The sequence below is a fragment of the Erpetoichthys calabaricus genome, chromosome 10, assembly GCF_900747795.2.
Source record: "Erpetoichthys calabaricus chromosome 10, fErpCal1.3, whole genome shotgun sequence".
Classification (NCBI taxonomy): Eukaryota; Metazoa; Chordata; class Cladistia; order Polypteriformes; family Polypteridae; genus Erpetoichthys; species Erpetoichthys calabaricus.
The window spans coordinates 90164415-90191717 of NC_041403.2; positions in this window are offsets into that span (position 1 = coordinate 90164415).

The following is a 27303-nucleotide window of genomic DNA, read 5'->3' on the forward strand; positions in this document are numbered from 1 at the left end:
ATCTGTATATTTTGAATACCACATTGCAATGAATAAGAAGAAGCTGACAGAATAGAGAGTACACAAGGAGGCAATTTGTTAAGCATGTCTACTTCTGGTAGCGGCCTTCATTTACACAAAGCATCACTCCTACTTCTTCATGTGATTCCTTCCCTTTCTTTGCGGCCTGCAGCAGAAAAAAGGAAGCAGTCTCTAAGAATATCCCACTCGTAAAGCATTATTATAAATATGGACAAATGAAAAATACATTTTGGCTAATTTTTTTTGTCTGTAACGTCACCAAATTTTAATAAAATCCGTCAAAACATTTTTAGGATTTTTTAGTATATAGTTTTTCTTTTGGGGGGGGGGGGGTTAACCCTAAATATTAATGTATCAAAATGTCTTTACGGATACCTACTGGCTTAGACGTACCATCCTGCCAAATTTCAAGTTTTTAGCTAAATGGCTAGATGTTTAGATATTTAAACTAAGTGATATTAGAGTTAAGGTTCCTTTAACTCTTTTGGCTGCATGTCAGTGTGAAGAGCTTGCACTCATGGACCTTGTGCTGCTTCACTGTAACATAGCTGTTTTATGTAAAATAAGAAAATATTGTCTACTGAAAACAAACACAATACAACCTAAACACTACCAAAGGTACAGTATATAGTAAAATCTACATCTGGCATGTCATTGCATTGTTGCTTATTCCTAGACAGACGTTAGATAGATTTCTGTTTACTTCTGCTTATTAGAGATGATTGTGGAACAGGCAATGTGGGTTGAGCAGACCTTAATGCAGCCTACAACATTTTTAAATAAAGTGCCTGCATCCAGCTATCTTATTGAGCAGATGCTTAGTCACGGAGAGTTAATAATGTGGCCACATTGTTCACGAGTAAGTGAGAAAATCCTGTCAAACTTTGTTTTCTGCATTGTAATGCATTGTAAATTATGAGGGATTGTTAAAATAGTTTGTTAATATATAAGTATGCAAAATAAGGTGAAGAACTTTTGTCAAAAAATAGTGTAGATTATGTAGCTGTGTTACTCTGAAGTGGTATTGCCTTTCAAAATCTATTTTTTTAAATAGTTTGTTTTTAATGCAGTACACTTATGAGGAAAGTGTGGAAAATTGATAGTAAAATTTGCCAATTACTTTAAAGTAAATCAACTACTTATATCAATTGCTGTTGCAGTTTATTTAGAATAGTATTCTCTGAGAAAATCTACTTTCAGCTGGTATAATAGTATACCTCATATATTATCATATTAGATTAATTGCAGATTGTGGTGAAAGTGTAAGCACTTCTTTATTGAAATCCTCACAACTTTAACTTGATTTGACTTGCTTTTCTTGAATGTATTCCTTATAATTTAAGACCCTGTCTGAAACTTGAAGGTCAGGACTTGAAGCTTACTGAGACTTGAATATGCAGGGCAGTCTCTGCCATGTCCTATCAGAACTACCTTGAAATGTCTGTCCATTTTGTCTCATAATTTGATTTTACTCAAATATTGTGGTCAGAGTATCAAGATTTTCAAATGAAATTGATAATATTTGCATATATAATTAGTTGTTTAGTATTAATATATTCATATTTGCCTTTATAACACCTGGAATTTTTTCAGTATGAGAATTAGAATGGATACCACCACAGAAAAGTCAATGTTCTGTTATTAAAATTAACATGTAAGATGCATATTTTATTATTAAAAATGTTAATAAAATGTTGTCTGCATTATTTTCGGCAATGTTTTTGAGCAAATATTAAATATAGTTGTAACTGTTTATTGTTTTGTAGAACAAACACTATGTAATTGCTTGTCTAAAATAAAATGATCTATCATTGTATGTTGTATGAGATTATATTACAAGTGATGCAAAGAAGGCCAAGAGCCTTTTTCAAATAGCTATTTTGATTCATGATCCAATTCAATGTCAGGCGAGTTATTTCTATTGACAGTTATATAATAAACCTGCTCAATCAACAGCCATAAACCTGATACCAGTGCGGCAGCACTATAAAGCTGTAACACTCAGGCCTTCCACCAGGAGAAGGCTTTTTCAAACCTCATCATTTTTATTGACATTAGTTGTATATCTCCCCCAGGAAGAATAATAAGGTCATACATGGCAGGGGTAGAAGGCTAAAATTACTGTACATATTGTAATGAGTATGAAACAAACACATAATGTTAAGCTGCAATTTGTTATATGCAGCAGTCCTTCCAGTTTTTGATTGTCCTCCTATTAATAGGTCACACTATAGCTGACTTTGATTTTTTTAATTAACTTAGTTGGCCTTTAACTTTGTGTGGACCAAAAAAAAACCCAAATATTTGTGTCATTGAGGTGCATGATTTTGCAAACAGGAAAAAGTCTAAAACAGAACATGATTATTTTATAAACTGTATCTGTTTTAGAAGTATTAACTTACAGTGTACTTTAAAAAAAAAGTTCCTGTTTGATAATTCAAGTTCAGATAGTTACATATGAATTAACAGTTTTAGCTGGAATATACTTTACTTTATTAAGTGCTTAATAAAAAAATTACAAACGTAACACGTAAAATATTACATTTTATGTTTTTTTGTTCATTTAATTGTCCCTTCCAGTTAATTTTCATTAATTGTGCAGATCAGGATATTACAATATGTCTACTTTATTGGAAACATTTCCAAAAAGAAAACAAACTTTCATGAGCGGACAAAAATCAGTACATTAAACAGAAAACAGAAAACATCGGAACATCATAGGCAGAATCATATTACAGACCTTTTCATTACGAGTATTTAGTTAAATTCACATCAGCATTTTGAATCTGTGGTGTCACAATAAACAGCACCTACAGATTTATTTTTTTGAATAAAGTTGTTAATCACTGAAAATAAAAATATGTATTTATTACACCTTTATGTCAAAGTATACATCTACAGCAAAAAGTATCCAACAGATGGAGTGCAACTGGTGTAGATTCCAAAATAAACTTCATAAGGCAACAAGATTATGCATGTGTAGTATTGTTATATGTTTTATCAAAACCTAATTGCTAACCAGGATTAAAAGTTATACACAAGCAATCAAACATAATTTGAATTCACAATCAGAATCACTTTATTGTTAGCATATGAATCATACTGTACCAGAATTGACTTTGGTTAGGTGCAAGACGTGGTATACAAGACATAACCAACACAAGGCAACACAATTTCAGCCCACCATTATTGTAACACTGTGCAAACCACTATACAAATACAACAATTTCATGAAAAAAACATTTTCAGACTTCAACAGTTAACTCAAATAGATAGAAAAACTATACAAAATAATATATATATATATATATCAAATAGTGCAAGTTGAGCAAGTATGAAGTATTTACAAATAGATAAACAGAACAGTTACCAGTTTTATGTTGCAAAAACAGTTTGGAGTAACCATATGTAAGTTTATTTAGTATCTGAATAATTTGAGGAAAGAAGCTGCAGAGATGACGTGTAGTTCAGGTCGCAATAGACCTATACCTTCTCTGTGATGTCAATTTAATGAACAGATCACTGCTCGGGTGGATGGAGTCAGCTGCAGTCTTTCCCTCTTTCTTTTTCGCTCTGGCGATGTACAGATCTTTTAATGTTGGGAGACAACAGCCAATGATTTTATCAGCTAAACAAATCACCTGCTGCAACCAAGTCTTAGAAAGGGAGGAGGCAGAAGGAATCCAAATGGTGATGGAGGAGGTCACAATACTCTCAATGATGGATGAGTAAAAAATTTTAAAATATACGCCTTGATATGCCAAGCTTCTTAAGCTGGCGAAAGAAGAACAGTCTCTGCCTGGCTTTCTTGATGATGGCAGTAATGGAGTTGTTCTATTTAATGTATTAGTGAAAGTAGTCCCCAGGAATTTAAATTACTGAACCACAGACACAGCCATTAATTTGCAAAGGTGGACTGTGACTTGGAGGAAATCAATCCTCATTTCTATTGTCTTACTAGTACTGATCTCCAAGTTGTTACACAAATACCATTCTACAAGACACCCCACCTCTCTTTGGTAGGAAGATGGAGGTCCAGTCTCACATACTGCTTCCTACCTTTCAAGAAACTCATAATCCACTGGCAGATACCATAGGGTACATCTAACTGGATTAGTTTACTTTGAAGCAACACTGGGACAATGGTATTGAAGTCTGAGCAGAAATCCACAAACAAGACCCTCACATACAGTAGATGTTAGATAAGTTCAGGTGCTGAAGAATATAGTGGAGGCATAAATTAACTGCATCCTCTACTATATGATTTACCCAATATGCAAACTGTAGTGCATCAAGGAGAGGATCAATGATGAGTTTTAGGTAGGAAAGCATGAGACATTTGAATACTTTCATAAACACAGAGGTCAAAGCAATTGGGCTATAGTTATTGTCTTAAGTCATAAAAAAAGGTTTGGGGCAGCCACCCGTATATTATTCCTGGCTGCCAATGAATAATTAGGTATTGATTTGTACAGACTGGAGTCAACAACTAAACTTATTTGCTGGCACAAAGATGGTGGCTTTAAAGGAGGGCGGAGGAAGTGACGTCATCATTGGGGCTGGAACCGGAAGTGGTGTCATTGGGCCTGGAAATGGAAGTGACATCATCAGTAGGCCCAGAACCAGACGTGATGTCACCAGTAGGGCCAGAAACAGAAGATGTGTTATTTAGGCCCGAACCGGAAGTGACGCCATCAGGACCAGGCGCAATTTCCTGTAACTGGTCTGCAGAGAAGTGAAAGAGTTACTGCACTCTTCCACTCCTTGGTCTGGAATGGAATTACTCTCATTCAGGCCCTTTAGCTGCCTCCTATGCGCACGTAAATGACATCATTAAGTTCAAAGATTTTATCCTTCTTGGGGACTGTAATAATAGTGGCTACCTTACAGTCTGGAACTCTGACCAGCTGCTGGGATGTATTGAATATGTCAATGATGACAGGTGCTAATTGGTCTGCACAATGTCTAAGAATACCAGGTGGGACTCCTAATATTCTGTTTCTTGAAAAGTTTTTGCACCTCCTCTTGCTTCACAGAGAGGAATGACTGGGGAAGGGAAATTGAAGAAGGTGAATCTGACTTCAGTGAAGGGGGAAGGTGACAAGGAAATGGTTGTGATAGGGAGAGAGAGGGACTGTTGATATAGAAGGCAGAGTCAGAGTACAAGCAGGGGCTCATGTCCTTGTCAAACTGACAATAAAACTCATTTAGCTGATTAGCCAAAATGGGGGAGCTTAAGGATTGTTAGTACTTCTGCCTTTAATTTGTAGGTTTTTTCAGAGAACTCCATACTGCCTGACTGTTAATGCTGAAGCCTTTCTCCAGCTGATCTTTATAAGTGGTTTCTGCAGCTCTCAGAGCTTTATTAAACTGCCACCTTGCAGATCGGTATTCATCCCTGTTCCTAGACCTTTATGCCTGGTCCTGGGCAGCTTTGAGAACCCTCAGGGCTTGTCACTGTTGTATCTCACAATGGTTTTCTTAGGGAGACACACATCTTCACAAAAGGAGCATATTCATTTGTGCTGCTACACCAGCCTTTCATGGTGTTCCTGTCTATAGAGTCTAAATAGTCCCTCAGCCTTCCAACTGCCCCAGGAGTCCATTTGCAGCTAATAGTCCTGGTGGGCTTTGACTGTTCCAGTTTCTGTTTATAGCTGGGAACAAGCATAATCATGAATTATTTCTTTTAGAAAGCACAAGCACTAATCTCTTGTACAGTCTTTGCTTTAAAGGTCTTGAACCAGGTGCATCTCAAACCTAGCAACCATGCAGCAATGCCATAGTGAACAGACACACATAAACGGCAGTGCCCATTTTCAAATGGCAGCACTTATGATCAAACAAGTACATGAATTATGTACACAGTGCCATCACCCATTAAATATATAAAGCATGAAAACAAAAACTAATAACAGGGAAACAAAATAAAAAGAAGAATGAAAAGAAGACACTAATCCCTAATGTATTCCTAAGAGTGTGGTATAGCGGGTCCACAGCTCAGTTCAAAGGCCATTTTTTAAATAAATAATCGCCGCCCTCACGGCTTAGAGAGGGGGCATGGTAGTGTGGCCAGAGCAGTTTCCGGGTAATTCATGATGCGGACGGTCCTCGCTTAAGTGCACAGGTGAGGAATCATCCGCATCCGGAATTGTTGCTGGGAGCTGCTGATTGCCACACCTGATCCACGTCCCTGGATCATATAATAGAAGCGCGAGGCAGATGAGAGGGAGAGAGAAAAAAGAGGAGGAGAAAAGAGCGAAAAGAGAGAGAAAGAACAGGAGGTTAAGGGAGAAGGAAGCAGGAAGGAGAAAGCCGGTGCGGGAGAGCGAGAACAAGAGCAGGCTCATAAGAGTTTCATGCAGCTGGTAGGAGAGCCCCGAGTGAGGTGTTTGGCCAGCACCCGAGGGTCGACAGTAGTGGTCGCTCCTGCTGAGCACTTGTTTGGAGCAGGAGTGACTGGGAGAAGGTTGGCTCGTCGCCGTTGAAGGAAGCGGAATGGAGGAGGCTTTAGGTGTGTTGAGCCCCAGCGTGAGCGCCCTGGCTGCTGGGGGAGGAACCCAAGTCTCAGTCCAGCTGGAGCCCGACATAGCCGGGGATCGGAGGGCTACCAGACTAGTATTGAAGGGAGCTGCATTTTACTGGTAAGGTGACTCCCCTGTTGCGGGGCCCGATTGGGAGAAGGAACGTAGCCGCCAGTAGAAGAATGTACCTGGCTTTAGTTTTAAAGATACTGCTTCCAGCCATTATTTTAACCTTGGTCTTTAAAGGATTTTTTTCTATCGTGTTTTAACCTCCATTCTTTCAACTGTTTCATTGGATTATTTATTTGAAGATTTCTGAAGCACTGCATTATTTATTTGGACACTTTGTTTTGATTTTGCTGTTTTTAATAAAAGCATTTTGCACTTTTTGCACCATCCCCTTGTTTCATTGTTGTGCCTCACTGTCCCAGAGGCATAGCTAGGGTTTTCAGCACCTGGAGACAACTGAAGATTTTGTGCCCCCTCCTGTTTGCCAAAATGCAATGGGGAAGGGAAAGAAAATTTTAAAAAATGTATTTAAAATAATAGTTTTTTAAGAAAAAAAAATCATATTTTTTATTTTAAACAGTTTTAAATTTTTAAATATTTAAATTTTTTAAAGCACTTTTATGTGTATATTTTCAAGGTTTCACTAAATTTATAAAGATAGAACGAAGTAAAATAATTAAGACAACAATCCGCCATTAATTTTTGTAAGAAAAAATTCATTTTCCACATTTAAAAATGATTTTAAAGAAAGTATATGGCAAATTATAAAGCAAAATAATTATATATTTATAAAAACTGCATTACTTACAATTTATTCGTACGAAAATATGATGGAGAAACGTCTAGATTTTTGCAGCCATCTACTAGAATACTTCACCACAGCCCAATCAATTTTCTATCAAACACATAAACACAAATCACTTGGCACACAGAAATGGCATTTGCAACAACTTAGACAATGATACACTAATGCCTCATGTAAGGTCGCGCGACCTGTTTAATAACATCAAAAATGTTTCTGGGTGTGAGTCAAGCATGTTAGAGTAGTGGAGGGGATAAATTATTGTCTGTTGGGTATGTTTTTTATTTACTTTTTAGTGCATTTAAGAATGGAAAACATTTTATTCTGGGCGGCACGGTGGCGCAGTGGGTAGCACTGCTGCCTCACAGTTAGGAGACCCGGGTTCGCTTCCCGAGTCCTCCCTGCGTGGAGTTTGCATGTTCTTCCCGTGTATGCGTGGGTTTCCTCCGGGTGCTCCGGTTTCCTCCCACAGTCCAAACACATGCAGGTTAGGTGCATTGGCGATCCTAAATTGTCCTTGGTGTGTGTGTGTGTGTGTACCCTGCGGTGGGCTGGCGCCATGCTCGGGGTTTGTTTCCTGCCCTGTGCCCTGTGTTGGCTGACCCTGTAGTTAGGATATAGCGGGTTGGATAATGGATGGAAACATTTCATTTTAAAATTTCGTAACATCAATTTGGCACCCCCTGGATGCCGCGCCCGGGGACAGATGTCCCCCCTTGCACCCCCCTAGCTACGCCACTGCACTGTCCAGCTCATCGGTGACATTACCGACGGTGTCGGGTTCGAGTAAGATGGGAGCATGGAGTGGAGCCCGTATCGTCACAAAGAGCTGCAACTTTTGACTGACACCTAACATTCCCCACTTCTGCCAAAGTGAAATTTGTTAGTAGAGGATGAGATTCTATGTGGAACAGAGTGGCTTTTTCTCCAGCATGCAACATCTGGATATCTTCATCAGATATCAAGAGCAATCAAATGATACTGTTTCAAGTATGTCTCATCATTGGTCAGCGAGGATAGTGTTTGACAGCCTTGCTTGACAAACCTGTATGTTAGTTATAACTAATCCTCTCAGCATCAATTGAGCCTGAGCTCAACTTCTGCTTCCTATAACAAACTCTGTACTGCCCAGGTTGTAGCCCAGAAAATAGGTTTGAGCAACTCTTTACTAAAAAGGGAAAACCTGATGCTGGTCCTCAGCAGCAATGTATTGAAACAGAATGTAGTGGAGTTGGGTGTGTGTGCTGCATAGAATTCTACCTTGTTAAAGAAGAGCAAGATGCACAAGTAGGGTAGACCATACATAAAGCCAACATATGTGTCTTCCTGAACAAAAAGTTAACTAATCACTTACCCTCATCAGGCATACTTTATGCCACTGTTGGGAATTGGAAAAATGTGCATTAGCAATAAACTGCTGTTTACTCATGGGAAGGGAAAACTGCTTTCATCTGACAACAGTATAACTGAAAATATCTTCTCACACTTAAATGGACAGTATATTAAATATATCTACAGTAAATGTCAATGCTTAAAACTTTTGATTCTTGTACTTCTATTTTTTGAACCTCATTCCTAGGGTAAAGCTAATACACATTTAATATATGTGTTTCTGGTTGTTGATATTGTGTATGTTGAAAGTAATAACCCATATGTCAGTTATCAACCTCATCTCCATGGGCCAGTGTGTTAAATAATGATGCCTGAGGCAGGGTACATTTTTGCAGCCCCCAAAATTTATCCTTATTAGGAATGAGATAACAATCTTAATCCACATATAATTCATATTGTGAAACTGGGTTCATGCTAGAATACTAATACAATATACTGTAGTACATCTTAGAAAAATACTAAATGTATACAGTAAATAAATACATAAATATATATATATATATACCAGTAACGGCGCACTGCATGATAAACGTTTTCATACTCTTTCTCTACACGTTTACCATTTGTTTGCTCAGAGATTGATGCGCTTGCTGTTTCCTGAGCAGCTCTTCTTTTCTCCACCTTACCGGCCCATTTCTTCACTTCTTTTGTCGGCATCTTTTCGTGTTAAAACTGATTAAGTCAGTGTTTGTGTTGCAATTATTTAGTATGTTTTCTTTAATTTTTCACTTAAGCTGGCACTTAAGTCTTCAATCTGCCTCAAGAATGATTTAGCGGAAGTAATGGCGAAGGTGGTAAGGGTGAGAACGGCACCTGTACGCATGCACTGCACAGCCGCCCTGCTAACTGCTCCCAAGAGTTGATTCTACAATAAAATAAAATAAAAATAAAAAGAGGAATAACCTTGGAGGGCAATCATCAACACAAAAGCGGATAGTAAACGTCACGCAGTATATGTGTACCAAATTTCAGGTCAATGGGTCAAACGGTTTGCGAGCTACAGGTGATTTGAATTCCTGGACAGACAAACGAACTGCCACGGTAGTGTATTATATATAAAGATATATAAAAAATTATTTTTGGAAACATTAAAAAGATAAGCTTAAAACAATCAAACACGCAAAAAAATGAATTAAAATAATAACAAATGATTCTCACTACTTCTGTCTGACTTGCCTCAAAAACTTTTTTTTTTGAGTTTTGTTTCACTCATCCTGCCCGCTTCTTCACATAACTTGGCAGTTTCTGACTGCAACCTCAAAGGTGCTTTCCTTTTTATAACTAAACATGAATGGTGCAAACATATGTGAGATTCAGCAGTCATTGTTTATGTGCCTAGAACTTTAGTAACATTACAGAAATTAACAAAATTGTACCAAATAACATAATCAAAATATGCACAGTACGGTATGTGAAATATGCACAATATGGTATGTGAAAACATTTGCAGTGTGGTGAGGCAGTGAACTTCATTCTGTTATGTTCAAAACTTTTAAAATGAAATATTTCCTACAGTTTTTAAAGGCAGTAGAAAGTATAAAGATTGCACTGAATGTCTATGTAATTCTTAGGGTTTATACTTAACTCTCATTTTTTGTATTATTATTTTATAGTGCTAAAAAATGCTGTTGCATGAATATCTTATCAAGTGCTGTCTGAGGCAATTGTCTCATCGCCTCACCATATGCACTTTGATATACTCAAGATATTCCTGTATGGTACGCCATTTTGGGGATGAGTTGTTGTTGCTCCTAGATGCTTCCACTTTTCCATAATAGCCCTTACAGTTCTCTGTGGCTGATCTAGTAGGGCAGAAATTTCACATACTGAATTGATGCAAAAGTGGCATCCTATGACAGTGCCATGTTTAAAGTCACTGAGCTGTTCTCTACAGCCCATTCTACTGCCAATGTTTTTCAATGGAGATTGCATGGCTATGTGCTTGATATTATGCACCTGTTAACAATGGGTGCAACTTAAACACCTAAACTCAGTAACTTGGAGGTATACCCATATACTTTTGGCCATTTTTTGAAGCTTAGAAGCTACTAGTAAAATTCCTCCATATAATCCTTAATTAAGGAGAGCAGTGTAGTAATGTAGAGCTAGTGTTCACTGCAGCATCTCTAAGCTCCTTAGGGCTTGTATCCATTTCTGTGGGATGTTGATCAGTACTTAAATACTTGAAGGGTTCCTCTTATTTAAACCTAATCTTTGATTTTGTTTGTAATAGTTTCTGGGCTGTTAGTCTGATTGAGGCAGGGAGTGCTTTGTTTCAGGAATAGTTTGTATTCTTAATATCCAGATTTGAAAAGTATCCTTCAAGTACTATTTGATGGAACTGTCAAGGTAGTTTCAGGGACTGCATGTTTTAGTAGCACTATTTCTGGAAAGCAGCTAAAATTTGTGGGCGCTATTACCCTTGAGTCCAGATTCCAAATGTCATGTCTGACTTGATGTCTTCGAACTCTTAGATGGATAGCCTGGTGTTTTTAATGCTTGCATTCACTCAGGAGTCTGGCTGAGGAGCATGTCAGAGTTCTTGGGAGTCTGTACCCTTGAATCCAAATGCAGATGACAAATTGTGTGGTGGCAGATGTAGCTCCCCTCTGAAAATTACATTCAATTCTGGCAGTTGTTCCACCATGTTATATAGAAAAATCATTTCTTTTGTAGCAAAACTAGTCACAACTGAAAATGATTAAAGTTTTGAATGAAAGCTGGGGTTTCTCTCACTATAAAACAGGTACCAATTTGATTCAATAATATTTTGTACTGGCCTCCACAATTAGTGTGCTTATTTAGTAATTACTTTGCAACACTTCTCTAACCAGAATACTGTTATGGGCCAAGTATATAAGTGTAGCATTGTACAGTGGCTGTGGTGGGCTGGCGCCCTGCCCGGGGTTTGTTTCCTGCCTTGCGCCCTGTGTTGGCTGGGATTGGCTCCAGCAGACCCCCGTGACCCTGTAGTTAGGATATAGCGGGTTGGATAATGGATGGATAGATGGATTGTAGAGTGGTTAATGTTTGTGCATCACAGGTCCAGAGACCAGAGACTATGTACTGTTTGTGAGTACTTGCACTGATGAACTGGACTTTTTTCCAGGACTGGTTTCTGCCTTGTGCTCATTACTACTGGATAGACTCTAGTCCCAGTATCCCTGGCCTGGATCAATTGAGCCTGGTATCCAAAATGTGATTACCCCCATACAACCATTTCGTAAAAATAAACAAATTTTACACAAGATGATACATTTTTAACAAGCATGTTTTACATAGTAGGAGTTAAAAACAAAAAAATGACCTGAAAAAAATTACTGTTTGGAGAAAAGAGTAGAATTTGGCATTTTTTCTAACTGGACTGCAATTCACTGAGGTTCTGGTGGACATCTTTAAGAGCGCTGGAAAAAAAACAGTGTCCAACAAATGCTTTCACAATAATAGCATTGCTTCGACTTTGACAAGTATAGCTGGGAAAATTTGCTTTGATAATTTCACGTGATCTTTACATATTTTTGTGTGCTGAATTCAAAAATGAAAACAATTTATCTCTATTATGTAACATTTTTTAAGTAAACACATTTCCCAGCCTATATATATTGTGAGCTGGGGGGCTGATCGCACCCTACAGGTTAAAAAACGCTGAAAGACTACCTTCACATTGCCCCCTTGCTTGCTGGGCTTACTTGCGGCGGATCGTGCAGTACTTCACGTACTTAAAAGTCCGAATAGCACCTGTCGATTTTTGATTGTTTCCTTTTCTCTCTCTCACCTTCCCTGCTCCTGTCGCACACTCCTTTGAAGAGGAAGATATGTTTGCTTTCTTTTAATTGTGAGACGGAACTGTCATCTCCATCTTGTCAAGGAGCACGTTTAAACTTTTGAAAAAGAGACATGTTTGTTTGCAGTGTTTGAATAAAGTTCCTGTTTCTACAGCCTCCTGTGTTTCTGTGCAAATCTGTGACCCAAGCGTGACAAGTGGTACCAGAAGTGGTTGCACAGATGAACGCAGAGGAGTTGTTTCAGATCGCTCAAAATGTCCCGCTTCCTCCCAACCCAGAGGATGATCCGGTTCCTGCTCTACCTGCTAATACCAAGGATGTGCTGACGAAGATGGGGCCTTCTGATGACCCAGAGATGTTTCTTTTGGCTTTTGAACATGTGGCGACTTTACTGGGATGGGACAAACAAAACTGGGCTGTCATCGTCACCCCTTTTTTGTCCTGGGATGCCTTAATTGCTTTACTGAATGTGCCTCGTGATAAACTCGGCGATTATGATTTTTTGAAGATGCAGGTTGTGTTATGAAAAACTACGAACTTTTTGTCTAAAGGTTTTGCGCTTCATGATTGGAAACTGAACATGAACTGACCCATTCGTGCATCTTGTCAAGGAGCACGTTTAAACTTTTGAAAAAGAGACATGTTTGTTTGCAGTGTTTGAATAAAGTTCCTGTCTCTACAACCTCCTGTGTTTCTGTGCGAATCTGTGACCCAAGCGTGACAATATATGTGTGTGTGTGTGTGTGATTCTTAATTAATTCTAAATTAATAAATTGATACACTTTTAGTTTAATAATTTGCTTGAATTTAATATTTCCTAATATTAAAACCTTACATTAAAGCAAAGCAGCTTTTTCTTTTTTTTTAAGTTATTAACTACAATGATCACCTTTGGTTCATATGCACAGACCTGAATGTTCTGTGTGTCTTCCTGTTTCAGCAGTCAGGGCATTCACAATTCCTATGTTTCCTCTTTGAGTGGGACAGCAGTGCCAACAACTAACACTGGCTTCAGAAGCAATGGCTAACTAGAAAAAAGCTCTAATTTGGTGCAAAAACATCATCATGCCATCTTGGTGGTTCCAGATAAAGCGCTCCTGCAGCCCCTTCATTTAAAAATTGGTTTAATGAAGCAGCCTGTCATTCCACTATCAAAAGATAATAATAATAATAATTAATAATAATAATTCATTATATTTATATAGCGCTTTTCTCACTACTCAAAGTGCTCATATGGAGCCTATCTAGTTTGTGCCTGGCATTTATGGGTTTGTCTGAGACTAAATTCAGTATATTAGAAAACTGATTACTGATGCAGAATCTGATGCCCGGAAATAGAGGCTTGGGTATCATTCAAAGAAGTCATTGCATAGTCTTTGACAACAATAAAGATCAAAATGAGAACGAAATGGTGAAAACATGTATTGTTAACTTTGAGAAAGTAGGTTGTGACACAACTTCACATTTTGGATTTGCATTTGGAATTCTTTCCTTTAAAGCTTGCAGTGGGAAGTGAAGGGGAGGGTGAAAGATTCCATCAGGATATCAGTGTCATTTGGAGAAGGTACCAGAGACATTCCTGTGTCAGTTAGTTCTGAAACAGATGATTCATAGGGATACACCAGAAAAAGTGGGCAAAGACAGACCACCAAACAAAGTTTGGATGAAGAAACTAAGAAGTGACAAAAACTAAAGATGTTAAATGTAAGCCAATGAGATTGTGTTGTTGTTTTCTTTAAAAAAACATCAAATATATTAGGATGATGAAACTTTCATGGTAAATGGGTTTAGAAGAATATGGAAAGTGTGCAATTTGTAAACTTTTAGTTTTTTTTCAATTTAATACTTAAATGTGACATGATGTAATCATTCTAATTATATATTTTTGTTGTGTTCAAGTAACCATAACTATTTAAGATAAAAACATTTTTTTATGAACATCACTATCTATCTATCTATCTATCTATCTATCTATCTATCTATCTATCTATCTATCTATCTATCTATCTATCTATCTATCTATCTATCTATCTATCTATCTATGCAGACCTGTGTTTTCTGTTGGATATTAAAATGATTGCCTGAATGTCTGCAAAAGCATCTTCCAAATGGTGCACCTTGAGGTTAGTTTGTAGCAAAACACAAAAATTTTTAAAACAGGGTCCCCACCTTTTAGCAGGCCGAGGGCCCCACATAGGGCGCCATTGTGAAAAGCATGCCCCCTGACACAGACAGACAGACACCAGAATGTCCAAAATGCACACGTTTATGTAATTCACAGCACCACAATATCAACAGTCTCAGTCTCTTTCTCAGTCTCAGTCTCTTTCACTTCTCTTTGACATCCACTCCCCTCCTCACAAGCTTCATCTCCTTCCTCCCAACTCCGGCTCAGCTTCTGGAGGGAGGTGGCCCCTTTTATAATAACCCGGATGGGCTCCAGGTGCTCCATTTGACGTCACTTCCTGGTGTGGCGGAAGTGTCAGGAGGGCACTCGGAAGCACTCCGGGTGTCCTTGGAATTTCGTCTGGCAGCACTTCCTGGTGTGGTGGAAGTGCTGCCATCCAGGGTTCCAACCATGTCCGGGCGCCCCCTGGCGGTGACTCCGTCTTCGCAAGAGGGTTGAGCTTTGCAGCTCCATGACCCCCATACATTCCAGGGAGGCTGCCCACCTGCGCTCCAGGGAAAATATTGCCCCATTTCCAGTCCCCTGCTTCTTCCGGCATCCCGGCGGGGCAACGTCCCTGAGCGTCTATAACAATATGTATCCTGAATCCACAAAATGATTTATAAATTAATGCTGGAGGTCATATGAACTCTGTTTATATTACTGAATATCTGTGAATTTGTTAGCTTGCAAGTGCTTGAACCTGCTTTGAGTGGGATCATTGTTGATACAACCCCTGGCAAAAATTATGGACTCACTACTTTTGGAGAATGTTCATTTAGCTGTTTTACTTTGTTCCAAAAAACTAAATCACATATATGGCACAATACTACTTTATATAACGGCTGAAGATTCTGTGATTGTAAAGCTTTGTACACCTCCTCTGGCTTTTGTGACAACTTGAATTCTTTGAGGCATGTACTTCATTAATGAAAAACAGCTTTGCAGGATGGAGCCTTGTCAGGGACAATTTTATTTTCAATTTCCATCGTAAATTTTCAATCAGATTGATATCCGGACTGTTTGCAGGCCATATCATTGAGTTGATATGCATTTCCTGAAGAAAGGTTTTAATGCTGTTTACTCTGTGGCAAGATACATTATCATCCTGAAAAATGACTTCATTATCACCAAATCTATTTCAGTTGATGCAATGGGAAAAGTGTCTAAAATTTCAATGTACACCTGTGCATTTACTGTAGAGGTAATGATTACCACCTCCCTTGGTCCTTTACCTGATATGTAACCCCATATCAGCAACGAGTGTGGAAATTGACTTGTTTTCTTTAGACAGTCATCATATGTTTCACTGGAACGGCACCACACAAAAGTTCCAGCATCTTCTCCTTGGCCAATGCAGATTCGTGATTCATCACTGAATATTACTTTCATCCAAAGTCCATGACTGCTTCTGTTTAGCTCACTGTAACTTGTTTTCTTCTGTTTAGATGTTAATGATGGTTTACGTTTGCCATTTCTATATATAAGTCTCATTTCCTTCAGCTGATTTGGTCACAAACATTAACTCCTGTTTTTGTCCATTTTTTTTTCTTTCTTTTGTTGTGCATTTTCTATTTTCCAGGTATATTGCTTTGAGTTTTCTACCCTGACGCTTTGATGTCTTCCTTGGTATTCCTGTATGTTTTCCTTTTCCAACTTTCCATTTTGTTTGTACTTGCTCCAAATTGTAGACCCAGCTGATTGGGAACAACCAACACGTTTTGCCACACTCCATGTTGAATTACCTTCTTGAAGGAGTTTTGTAATTCCTTTCTTTGTTTCAACTGATAGCTCTCATGTTGGGGTCATGCTTCCTGTCAATCAGCCAGGTGCAACAGCTTGTTAAGGTCTGCAAGCGCTCACTTTGAACTGCAGACTAATTGGCCTATTTGGATTTGATACCAGGTGATTACATCATTTTTTTTTCTTCATTGTTGAGTGATTACATAATTTTTTCCTCTACTTGGTCTGAACATAAAATGTGCCATTAATTACAACAGTTTTATTTAATTTTTCTGAGGTATATTTTACAATGCCAGAATGTTCAGCTGTTAAATTAAATAGTTTTGTGTCATATCTGTGATCTGCTTTTTTTGCAACAAATTAAAACCGCTGGAAAAACATTCTCCAAGAACAGTGATTCCATAATTTTTGAGGCCAGGCATTGTCGTGCACCAGGAGGAACCCAGGACCCACTGCACCAGCACAGGGTCTGACAATGGGTCCAAGGATTTCATCCCGATGCCTAATGGTAGTCAAGGTGCCGTTGTCTAGCCTGTAGAGGTCTGTGCATCCCTCCATGGATATGCCTCCCCAGACCATCACTTACCCACCACCAAACCGGTCATGCTGAATGATGCTACAAGCAGCATAATGTTCTCCACGACTTCTCCAGACCCTTTCACGTCTTGTCACATGTGCTAAGGATGAACCTGCTCTCATCTGTGAAAAGCACAGGGCGCCAGTGGTGAACCTGTCAATTCTTGTATTCTATGGCAAATGCCAATTGGGCTCCACGGTGCCAGGCAGTGATCACAGTGCCCACTAGAGGATGTCGGGCCCTCAGGCCACCCTCATGAAGTCTGTTTTTGATTGTATGGTCAGAGACATTCACAGCCATGGCCTGCTGGAGGTAATTTTGTAGGGCTCTGGCAGTGTTCATCCTGTTCCTCCTTGCCCAAAGGAGCAGATACCAGTCCTGCTGATGGGTTAAGGATCTTCTACGGCCCTGTCCAGCTCTCCTAGAGTAACTGCCTGTCTCCTGGAATCTCCCCCATGCCCTTGAGACTGTGCTGGGTGACACAGCAAACCTTCTAGCAATGGCACATATTGATGTGCCATCCTGGAGAAGTTGGACTACCTATGCAACCTCTGTGGGGTCCAGGTATTGCCTCATGCTACCAGTAGTGACACTGACCGTAGCCAAATGCAAAACTAGTGAAAAAACAGTCAGAAAAGATGAGGAGGGAAAAATGTCTGTGGCCTCCACCTATTAAACCATTCCTGTTTTGGGGGTTGTCTCATTGTTGCCCCTCTAGTGCACCTGTTGTTAATTTCATTAACACCAAAGCAGCTGAAACGGATTAACACTCCCCTCTGCTACTTAGCTGACCAAATCAATATCCCAGAAGTTTCATTGACTTGATGCTATACTCTGATTAAAAAGTGTTCCTTTAATTTTTATTAAGTATATTAACATTCCAATATGGATTCTTAATTAACATACAAAACAATTTAAATATGAATATAAACATTTTATAAAACTTGTTTCTTAAATAATCTAAATGAAAACCTTCACCACAAGAAATATAAGTTATAAACATAAAATTGTTTACGTAATGACATGGTCAACATCATAATTAATCTCAGTTCAAGAGATTAAGATATTTTAATGTAAGTACTCTGTAACACTCTGTAACTGGAAGCAAAGGTACATATGGTGACATATTAAAGTAAATTTTCCACTTAAATTACACTTTTTATAACACAGATAGATGCTAGTGAAATACATTGTCTACCAAGAGTCTGAATCTTAAAGAGAATGTCATTTTCAATTAAGCAAAATATGTCCTTTGTGTTAGCAGCAACTGGTCATTAATTAGGAAAGTTGTATGAATGAAAACCTTTAGCCATCGTGGACCTTCCAAGATCTGAATTTGACACCCCTGTGCTAACATAACAAGAAAAGCTGAATTTAAGTATGTACTACCAGTGCCTCAATCTCAACCTCAACCTTAATTAATTGTTAATTTTAATTTTATCCCAAACATTTGTTATATAATTTGGAAAACCACAACATAAAATATTTTTTCAAATAACATAGATCTAAGCAAGTTAAAACAATTTAGTTTATTAAGTTTCTGGAACTTTTTTTCACCTGGAATGTTGTAGCTATAGGTTACAATGATGCTGGATGGTAAGCATCTTCACAGACGTGAGTCTTCTACCAACCTCCTCCAGAAGGCAGTGGAGCCAGTTATGAGGCTGAGCAAGCAGAAGGGGAGAATCCAGGAGGTTGGAAACCGGAAAGTGATGTTAGTGGTCTTCAGCCATCAATCTTCCACTCTGCACAGGGAAGAAGAGACGATGCAGTTAGACACAGTGCCACCCCGAGGCACAGAGCAGAAATACCATTGAAGGAGCCCTGAAGTTGCCCACACAGAACACATGTGTCACAATACAGTAGTAAAAAATAATTACTCTGCAAGCATACTGACATCTGGGAGATTTAGACAAATGTGTAACCATGTTTGAATGTTAGAAAATGCTGTTCATATGGGAATATACTCATTTATACAAGACAAATACAACATATTACCTTATTTTTTCAAAGTTTACTTCTTTAAAAAGTTTTCCATAAACTGATTCTATAACTTTTTTTTGTTTTCTGCCTTTAAATAATACATACATTATTGCCCATGGACCATAAAATTAGCACATCAAGCCACATACTGTAGCTGAAGGCTCAAATCCCTGTTCATGGACACTACAAAACAGTGGACAATTTACATCATCTATTTATAAAGTAAGAACATCATTTTTTATGATGTCCATGTACTTATGTGGTGTTTCCTATAAAATGCCCTACATACATATTATGTCTGTAACAATTAATATCAGTATACACTTTAATTCAAGAATTAATCCTAACACCAAATAATACTTTTAGGTGCATTATGCATTTTGCTTAAATTTTATGGTGGGTATAATAAGGTTCATGTGTTTCTCCTTTAAGTTTGTAAGATGTTAGCAAATATCATCAAAGAAGCAAAGCCAGGGATTTCACTTGCCTCAGCACATCTGCTTTTATAATTAGCTGAGGAGTCCCAGTGGGGCAGGAGTCTTCTGCAGGGCAGTTTGGAGCTGCATTCTTGAGAAGCATGCTGTACTCTGCTGTTCTCTCTAATATACCTGCTTTGTGGCAAAAAGATTTCTAACTCCTGCTACTGTTAGTTAAACTCCCTGTTTACAACAAGCACAAAAGAAAGCCATTAGGAGGAAAATAGCCGATAACAAAAATGAAAAATCAATAAAAATAAAATCTTGCTTTTTACTTTTCCATTTTCACTGCAAAGAGAAGCAAATCCTAGAAGAAAACAAACAGATATTGACTTTTCTTAAAACATACCATTTATAACAATCTATAAAAATAATTCACAAATAGAACCAACTCAACAACAGTTTTAAACCAAATAAACATGTAACCACACCAAACAGATCAAAATTTGTACCTCAGAAACTGCATCCAAAACCTCAAAAAATCTTCACTATTGTATAGCTGGACTCTTTATTTGCACAACTGCCTAATAAACATTTTCAGGCAAAATGTCATCATATTTTTAAAAAACCACACATTTACATTTTTTTTTATTTAAAAGAATTCTGATTGAAGCAAACAAAGTTACAAAGTCAGACAGACAGTAATTTGAACATACAAGGGATGTTCAAAAAGATTCCACACTTTTGTGTTATGTTGGAAACGGTAAAGGCAGGTGGAGTAGTAATTGGGTATTAAAAAGTTGGTACGACGCTGGGAAAATTGCATCGCAAACGAAGGTGACTATGTAGAAAGGTGATGTCATTTGTTTTTGAAATTCTTAATAAACAGAATTAAAGAAGAAGTGAGGACACATTTTCAACATCCCCTGTACTTCATTAATAAAGTACACCAAGTGTCAGCAAGAAATATAAAATCAGGTGTGACTAAGACATACATAAAATAGAAATAAAATACAGCATGGAACAAATCAGTCCCACTCACATGGAGTCTCAGGACTCTGACGGCTAACCACTCCAGAGAAAGGAAGAGACTGTTAAGGAATTTGCTTTGGTTCTGATCTCGGTATTTTTTTGACTTATGAGTTTGCTGCTGATGGAACATAACTTTTCCCTTAATTTTGATTGGAATGCTTAATTTTTTTTTCTTTAGCAAGTCCCAGTCAGCATTAAGTTGCTAAGTAGCTCTCTTGTTCTCTTGTGCACCTTTGCGTATACATTATATATTAAGTTTTTGTTCATCTTTAATCAAATCCAGTTCATGGGTGCACAAATATGATACTGTATCTGTTTCACTACTAAAAAAAAAATACATGAAGTAGTGAGAAGTACAGAACTGCTCCAGTGCACAAAACTTTTGAATAAAATACTAAAAAAACAAATTGACAATATTAGGAATGCCTAATTTGGCAGAACTATGGGACTAACAAAGCAAAAAATTAAATGTTAAATTTCATTAATAGTAAAATTCACTTAACTAAAAAATGGGCTAGGGGCTACAACCCTTCAGACCTGAGTAAGTTAAAGAGCGGGATATATCTTAAGGCCACAAGGTGTCAGTGTTGCTTGTTTATTTTGTGTAACTTTAAAGATCCATGACTAGATGGTCACTTCCAGTCAGAATTATGCACAAAGTAAGTTAGGCTTTTGGATCAATGTGACAGGAAAAAGAACATGGTGCTAACAAAAAAGATAGTCTGACTGTTAAAAGAGACATAATATATGTGGGCAGTAGAATAGCTTTCTTCTTTTGTAATTCTTCTTTTTTCCCATAATAAAATATGTTTTGTACGTTTTGTCAGGGGTCATTTGCTGAGAATACTTGGCTGCACTTGAAGGCTACACACATGTCATTTATAACAGTGTCTTAAATATTGCTACTATTTTCAATACTCAAATTAACAAACTAAACATTTTATTAAACTAAGTATGATTAGGAAATGCACTAACAGGCCTGAGGTAACTCTATGATCACCCTTTCCCTCGTGAGGATCTGGTGTCTTTGATCGATTTAATACAAATTCAATCTCCAAGTTGCTGACACTTTGGGTGAAATCACAAAAAGAAAAGTAGCCCATACGTTAAATTCAGAAATTAGAAAAATAACCCGCCTGCTTTAAAAAAGGCCAAAAAACTTACATTCACCATAAAATTAGCTTGGAATTGAAAGACTGCAATAACTGCAGATAGTGTTTGCATTTGATTTCTGTACTGTGAATCTCACACTTAACTAACTTTTACATCATGCATACATTTTAAACAGTGAAAGCAACATCAATGAGACTTGAAAATAAAAGATACCTTTACTTTTACATCACTCTTGGTGCTGCCTGCTTGTCCTCACATGGCCACATCCAGGGACAAGGACAGACTGCCAGGCCTACATATTTTTAGTATTTCAGCATTAAAAATGTTTTCTCTTCTATGCCAAAATTCACATCAATTCCACAAAATATCTTTTTTAACAAACATGCAGTACTAGACATTAGTACTGAATGAATTTATTACAATTTTTTGGCATAACTTTTACACTATGACATGCTAAAAAAGAACACTATAGAATTTATTATTCATGCTAGCTTTAATTCCAATATATATGAACTGTTATTATTATTATTTATTCGGATGACACCTTTATCTAAGTTGGTTTACAAGACAAGGATGCAGTACAACAGTTTATATATATTTCTTTTTTTTTATAATTAGAGCACAGGGGGGTTAGCTGTCTAGGTAATGGACAGGGCAGCCTTCCTGCTTGAAGTCCAAGGCCTTCACCTCTATCTACGCTGTTTGAATTTAGTACTCTAAAATGTTACACAGTCACAAAGCACACTTTATATTGCTATGAATGCTCAGAATTATGTAGATTAAAATTATAAGCATGTAGAAATTATGACATTACTTCTGTCTTACTTTATTAAAATGTACCGCTTAGCACCATTCACAGGGCAGCAGCAATCTTAGCTGTTCATCTCATGCAAAGGGTCCTTCAGCTGCACCTTCCAAAGTATTCATTCAGTGCAGACTAATTGTTGCTACAAATGTTGCTGCTACAGTAGATGTAATAATACTACTTACACGTTATGCCCACTAGCCTCATGGTTGTACTATGACTTGAACTGTTCTGCATTCCAAATTCATGCAGCTGCAGCAGTGATTGGTTACACAGAGACAGCATTTTAACTGAGTAGCTATTTTTAGTCATCTCTTTCTTAAACATATGATTGATAAAGGATGCATGGATTATACTGAAATTAAGACAAATTAATCCTTAAAAACTCAAAATTTGCTACAGTGTTGGGGTAGCAAAAACCTATTCCAGCAGCACTTCAGGGGAAGGCATGAGCCATTCTTGACAGAACTGCACATTCATGAAAACTGGACTGCTTTGGAGTCTTTGATAAACAAAATGTATATATATGTGGCTCTGAGAGAAAACCAGAGTACTCAGCAAAAGCCCACAAGGATAGAACAAGAATGGAGAAATGCCATACAGAAGGTTACTCTGTTAAAAATAACACCAGATCCTCAAAGAGTGAAGTGTTGTTATTTACCATTGTGTCCCCAGGCACAAAATTCTGCTATACAGAGCAGATATAATATTTTTAAAAGCTTCATTTTATACATGTATAACAAAGATAGTGTAGACGTTAAAATAAAAATGTTATTACCGATCCTTACAAAATACAGGTTATCTAAAAGATCCTTAACATTCATTTTGCAGACTACACTTAGTATAAATGTGTATTTTATAATGCAATTTAACAAATAAAAGTTATTTGCAAAAATAAATGTTCATAATTGGCAGATATACTTTTATTATAGGAACTGTAATTATTTTTTAAAATTCTATGAATATTATTTTTGAAATATGAACGTAAAAGCATTTTTGTAAATCTGTTAAAACCTGCACCGTTCCCGAAAATAAGTAATAGGGGGTATTTAAAAAGTAGAAAAAGGAACTCACCAAATATCCAGTATACAGTAAATCTCACTTGAAGATAAATCTCAGAAGAAAAAATGCATCCGCATATAATATACGTGGTGATCATTTTCACAACTACCATCTAATGGAAGTGTTCTGAAGTTTTTGCCTGACATTGAACATGATTGTATACCATTGATAGTTATAAAATATGATACTGCATTAAGCGTTCAGCACAAAAATGGACAAATTCACATAATTCAAACAAAATAATCATGCAGTTATAGCATTTACGTAACTTTTACTGAAAATTACAGACTTTTTAAGCTAAACAGTTGCATGCTGTGTATGAACAAAACCAGAACACCCCTGAAGTGTGCAGTATTCGCTACTGCCATGGAGTGGCACTGTTTACTACTTTTTCACTTCATTGCTGAGTTAAAAACATCTCTGTAGAATAAAACGAACTCAACGCTGGGGGATTATATTATCTTTATTTCTAAAGATTGCGTTCATTTGCTTTGTTAAATATCGCAAAAACATGACTTCCTAAATTTAAATCCGGTTTTAGATGGTTTACACATAATAATAGCACGAATAAATTTAGTAAAGCAAACACCTTCCTTCAGAATCAAATAAATATACAAATTGATCAAACCAGTTCTTCTTTCCAATGATAAAAATAACGAATTTAGCTTGCACTATTTTTTTCTCTCCAACAGGGAGATTAAATTGGTTCTCTTCACAAGTATAGTCTATTTGTGTTTTTAACTGCTTTATTCATTCATTTGCCTGTTATTTTAGAGTAGCATAAAAAGTAACGCTAAAATGCAGATGTTGGTATGTAACAGAAATATCAGTATAATTTATTAGTTCGTACTTTAAGTGCATTTCTTATAATCAATTTCACAGCATGTGGTACAAATCTGTAACGATTTATTTAAATGTAATCCGGTCTGTCTGTCTAGTATGAAAAGCTACTCCACAAAAAACAATATTTTTACATAAGTAAAAAGGACATATGCTCCCATTCATTTACGTTTAAACCCAATTTTTAAACCCTGGGCGCAAGAACGTCGCAACGCACACTCATTTACGGACTCACATATCTCACTCACTCACAAAAGACCAGTCTAGAAGTGCCACTTTAACAAATAGGAATGTTTTGGGGATATGGTGGAAACTGAAGTTCCTGGGAAAAAAAAAAAAAAAACCAGAAATTATCAGGGCCAGGATAGCAAACCCTTAAGCTTGACCCCGTAACCCTTAAGCTTATAAAATATGTGTAAACGGTGTTATTTATGTATGTATTATAACATCATTTACGTATGTTTGTTTGAAGCGTATTAAATTTGATAACTCGGTTTCAAAAACCATCTGTCTTGTATCGGAGCTTGTATCCGCTTTTAATCTTTAGTAAGATATCGCCTGCAAGCATAAGTATAACGGATACTATAAAGGGACAGGATTAATTCTGTACTAAAGGGTAAAGTGAAGACTAGTTTCGCATTCCTCGGATATTATTTAAGATAGATAGATAGATAGATAGATAGATAGATAGATAGATAGATAGATAGATAGATAGATAGATAGATAGATAGATAGATAGATAGATGGCAGACTTTTTGCCTTGTCTTGATGCCACCAGAATAGCCGCCTGTGGAAACGAAATCAATGAACGGCAACGTATGCCAAGTCTTCAGATTGCTAGGTAAGTGCGAGCTGTTACATTTAAAACACCAATAACCCATATTACTAACATACCGAATTGGAGCAAATTTCACAGAATGAGCAGATTCTGTTTGTTGTGTTATTAAGGGAGACGCCATATGCGACAGCTTTACTGACGGATAAATTATCTTTGGTTTCTCTTACCAGCTCCAAAAACGTTCGCTTTGTATTAACCTTTTTATAGCGTACCTGTAATAAACCATTCATTTAAAGTAAATTTACAACTGAATGTGTAGATTATGTGCAATACGATGTGTTGTTTGATTGCAACGGAAACGTTTTTCAGCGATGAATTGCATATTAACTGTCTTAAATAATCTCCTAAAATTTTTGTATGGTTTAGAAAAGAAATATATAGGAAGTTAACAAAACAATGAAAATATTTATTTGGCCATCTACTGATTCATAAGAATGGCAATGCTTTACCTATTGGTTCAGGGCAAAATCATTAAATGTGGAATTATCGTTTTTTATTTACAAAAAGTGGGTACATTTGAGTGGAAACAGACATGGATTCGACTCTAGCTAACACTGTTTTTAAAAGGAAACATCCACTTCTATGGCTCATTCTTATATAATTCCATTTATGCAAGAGATGCAAGATAGCTGTATTGTCACTGTGCAATACAATATTATTTATAAAGTGAAACACACACGCGATGTATGGCCCGAGTTGAGCACACTGTGGAAATCACAGCAGTTACCAGAACAGAGAATAGTTTTTGTTCGAATTGTTCTGTCTTTATAAGAGAACGTGTCCTTCGAAAATACAAACGCGTAATAATTGAAATTCATATTTTTGTTTTCAACTTTTTTATAAACCTATTTTTTTCAGAATTCGACAACGCCCTTAGCTGCCGCGGTTTTCTATTTTTTCACATTGTACAATTTACATTTAGCTGAGGTTCATTTTTTTTTTCCACATAGGAAAAAATGACTTACTGATTAGCAGGTACTGTTTGTTTACATACGTCCCAAGATCGTCTGGCTTCCAGTCCAGAGTCGGTCCTCCCTGGCGCCTGATGATGCGGAGATAAACTCGGCTTTCCGCGACCCTGTAACGGAAAGAACGAGTTCATAAAACGAATACACTTGTAATCGTCCAGCCTTTAATTTACAAGGTATTCAACACAGTGGGTGAAAAATAAATTCTATCTAAGTGGTATTTTTATTTGAGTTATAGAAATTTAGCAAACATTTGAATAAAAACAGAAATATGGGATGTTGCATGAGACATCGTTCTTATCAATCCATAGTGATCTGCGAAGAGGCAAACGGCCCTCCCAAAGAGTTGCTCTTTTCTGCCTTCTTTCAAGTTTGATGTGGTAACGATGTGAATTTAAACACTTTAAGAATTCATCAGACTCAGTCCCTCCTCCCAGACAGGCGTTTATCTCTGAGGCGACTGAGATACTAACTTTCCTGCCGCACATTTTAGAAAAAGAGAAAAAAAAAACCTACATTTTATCGATCTGAAACTATGATTTCTTCTACCAATTATCTTGTAAATAGATTTCAGATTATAAGTAACGGAAGGAGCAGTGATGGGTTATTATAGATACTTCTTCTACTACTACATTATAGTGACCGTTAATATTATAAAAAATAAAAAGCATAGAAGAGCTGTAAACAGCTTCTGCAGTTTCAAAATGGCTCAGTATCTATCACAGCATTAAATTAATTTGTCTTGCTTTTTTAATGTATACTTAATTCAGTTACTGTTTTTGAACTGGTTTTGAGATGGAAGCATGCCTTGTAATTACAATATGTTGAAAAAAATGCACGCATTTCTGTTAAGTTACGACTATTTGAAATACTGGGTCTAAAACTGTATTTTCCGTACTGTTTTTTTAATCAAGCATAGCTTTCTATTTGAATAACAGAAGCCCAGGGAAGACTACAATGTATATTATTAATTTATACCGAATAAACATGTAATTGTATATTTAGCAGGGGAAAGAGGAATAGCTGTGGTAGTCCTCATCTAAGCATAGCTGTGTGTTTGTGTGTTAACACAATAAAGAAGATTATGCATAAAAATCACCTAATTTAAAGAGAACTGCTTTATCGTTACCTATAAATATGGGTTGAAGACATTATTCTGCTAGTAAATATTTAGTAAACAATTTAATTTTTAGTCTTTGTTCCTCCTCTGCATAATTACAGTTGCA